Source organism: Myxocyprinus asiaticus, chromosome 11 (genome assembly GCF_019703515.2).
Source record: "Myxocyprinus asiaticus isolate MX2 ecotype Aquarium Trade chromosome 11, UBuf_Myxa_2, whole genome shotgun sequence".
NCBI classification, from domain to species: Eukaryota; Metazoa; Chordata; class Actinopteri; order Cypriniformes; family Catostomidae; genus Myxocyprinus; species Myxocyprinus asiaticus.
In genome coordinates, this window is record NC_059354.1 from 16,452,501 (window position 1) to 16,456,037 (window position 3,537).

A 3,537-nucleotide genomic window follows, 5' to 3' on the forward strand; every position below is an offset into this window, starting at 1 on the left:
TACATATATACATATATATATATATATATATATACGAGCGGATTTCCGCTGGTATCTTATGTCCAGTCCTTGAATTGAATAGATTTAAACAAGCATAGTTTTCATGTACAAATGTTTCCTGTCAAAAAGTCAAAAATTTTCTGAGTTTTGCATGCAGCCCAATGGATACTGCTTTTTTGGCCGGTAAGTGCCCTCTTGCGGAAGATACCTTAAAATTTGAATGATTATGTAAGAGGTGCAGAATTTTAAGATAGTTTAATTCCCAATACATTTTTTATTTTGCACATTGGAGAAGAACTTCGGGACTGATTGAAAATCAAAGTTTTGTCAATAAAAGAAGGTATTTGTGATAAAAAAATAAAATAAAATAAAAGTCATTAGTTGTTAGCCTAAAGCCTACTTTGTTCAGGAGAACTAATTTTTCAGATTAAAAATCTAAGTACATATAAATAAGCAATATGAGAAAAGATAAGTGGGTGTGAGGGGAAGTGGAAAGCATAAAGTGGGGAAAAATGTCAATGCTCCATTCTTCCCATAATTTGTTTATAATTTGATAATACTGTTTATTGTTAATTTAGCCTGTACTCTTTGTTTATTTGTTGGATAATATTGGAGCGTGCAATGATAATGCCGGAGACCAATCTCAATAACGTTTTCTTTTCTTAATGGCTGTCGTCGGCCACAGCCACGCCATACACTGTAACTGGAGAACTTCACTTGAAACAGCTTGAACCCAAACTGTCCACTGTCCAAATATATAATTAGATTCTGACCCATTAATCTTAGGTTTATTGTTTCGCAAATCGCTGTCACATTATCCTAGTTTATTGCATATCATATTTTCCCTCCAAACCGTGCAGCCCTAGTGGTCAGTTTATATTTGTATATTCTTTAGAAAGAAAGGAAAAAGAAAAAAGGCTCATATTTACTATGGTGGGGCAGAGAAATAAGAAATGAGACTTGTTATGTGAGATAGGCTAATAATGTTACAGTATTTTGCCTAGACCAGACTGACTTTCTCGCATTTTCCTAATACCAACATTTTGAATATTATGTTTGCAATATGTCCCTACAAACTTTCAAACCAAACCTACGCCCTTGTTTCAAAGATAAAAAGAGTTTCCTGGTCTGTGGTGGAGCTGGTGTCTCTGAGAGACCAGAGAGGTTGTAGACCCTCTATACCCCTTGCGTCTGACTGTTACAGATCTTGATAGATTACTTCCAGAGCGTTTTGGCTGGAGACCTGTTATTCGAGCCCTGTGAGGCAGTCTTGCCCTCAAGCTGGTGATTTACTACCTTCTGCCTCCGTAAATCAATCTGTGGCGAGTCCGTGTGCCTTCCTCTCTATCCTGCCATTACGCACTGAGCTACTTAATGTCAGATGCTCTATGATGTATGGAGGACCAAATATTTGATTTGGCAAAGCACTCAAAAATGAAGCAAATTCCTTCATTGTCTTTAGTAGAATTTAGTGTTTAACAAATTGCTTATTATTTTGTGGAGTAGATGAGTAAAGGACACTCTGGAGAGACAAAGGGGTCGAATTTCATTGTTCTTCAGTAACTTAGTAATTTTCCCATCATCTAAAGATGATGATGATGAAAGACAGATTAAATACATGAGTAGTTGATCCATTACATGTCCATATACTTTTTTTAATCAACGGGGTGAGCAAGAGACAGACACAGTGGGTGTGGCTTCAGGTTTCAGAGAGGCATATATCGTAAATAATAATAAACATAAAAATGTCCAAAAAAGGGGAATTAAAGTTTTAATGGGGTATGTGCCCAAAATAAAGGGGAATCTGGCCTCCTCGCTGTAAACTGGGGGCTCATTGCAGGATGGGCAGTATCCAAAGGAATGGTCCAGGACATGGGCGAGGTATGGTGGCCGCAATATGCTGCCCTCTGTGGTGGCGGCCTATATCTTCTCAAGGGCCGTGGTGAGTGTAAGGGTAAGGCTGCGTGTCTTCCTTTCCCCTACGTCACAACTAATTTGAGCTTGGGGTCCGGGGTCTGGGTCCGGTAATGCATCTAACTCGGCCTGTACCCTCCCCGCTCTGCTCCTGGACCTGCGAGAATGCCAGGGTGTGCACACAAGGAGATAGAAAACGGCTCCCCGAGGAGAAGCGCACTCTGCGTTTTAATGGCAGTGTGATGAGGCTATTCACATCAGGTGTGCCACATCATCCGCTGGATTTGAAGGTATGGCATTTGGCTCCACGCCTTTTGTCTGTGCACATTTTGGTTTTGAGCTGTTTGTCTCTCACAGTATCTTACACCTGAGCACATTTGGGCCACACACTCTTGGGCCCCACAGGAAAGATGTCCAGTTTTGTGCACATTTTTCGGTTGTGAAGCAGTTCTGATGGAGAAACACATGTGGTGCTATGTGGAGTAGCTCTGTAGTTTAGCAAGAACTCAGTCACTGTGTATTTCCATGGCTTCCTAATTTGTTCAGCAGAGAGGAAGCATTCCCTTAAAACTCTGTTTCATCTCTCCACGGCACCGTTGCACTGAGGGTAATACACACTGCTATGTATGTGAATTATTTCCCTCTCATGTAAAAGGTCTGCAAATGTACTGGAGAGGAATTGTGGCCCATTGCCAGTCACAACGTACTGTGGATTTCCTTCTCTACTGAAAACAGACTGGAGGAAAGATGTGACAACTTCGGTGGTCACGTTTGAAGTAAACGCTACTTCTGCCCATTTACTGTGTTCATCAAATAATGTGATTACAAAACAACAATCAGAAGGACCACAATCAAAAGGTCCCCCTATATCAATTCCTAGTTTCTGCCATGGTTCCGGCGGCAAGCTAAAAGGGCTGAAGTGGTGCAGGGGCGGTTTTAGCAGATTTATCATTCAGTTGGCATGTTAGGCAAAAGGAAACAGTAGATTGCACTTGAGCATCCATCTGAGGCCACCAAAACAGATCACTCAGCCTTCATTTTGTTTAAACTATCCCTTGGTGTGTCTCATGCACCAGATTAACTGGCTTACTGTGTAACAATTAAACGGTGCTCACCTCTCATTACCAGTGCACCGTCTAAACACAGTTCATCACGGATACGGGAGAAGGGCATCAGAACAGGATCCAGCTCACGGCAGCTTTTGGGCCAGCCCTGTCAAATTTGTCCGCGCAGCAGGGCTAACTCTGGACAGGATTCCGAAGCAGAGATGAAATCGTCCACGGACAGAGTAGGCAAACCAGCAACGAAAGCAATCATTTCCAGTTCTATAGCACTATCCGCATCTGTTGTCAGCGGCAACCTGGATAAGCAGTCTGCAGTACAATTAAGAGACCCAAGTCGGTAAACAACATTATATGTGAAGCAGAGTATGCACGCTGACCACCTGGCGATGCGCATACCGGTTCGGCCAATTCCTTTCATTGCAAGCAGTGTAGTGAGTGCTCTGTGATCTGTTGTAAGCATTTCAGTAGTTCACAAGTTAATGAAATCCTGCTGTGAGGATAGCATAAACATATGTGGCTTGCTGTCCCTGGCGGAGGGCTTGAGGCTCGAGACTTGACC

General features: G+C 42.2%; 1 pseudogene; it reads left to right on the forward strand.

The window, feature by feature from the left end:
• LOC127447736 (carboxypeptidase O-like) overlaps positions 1 to 3,319 on the forward strand; it is a 24,031-nt pseudogene extending 20,712 nt beyond the window's left edge.
• Positions 3,320 to 3,537: the final 218 nt, after the last annotated feature.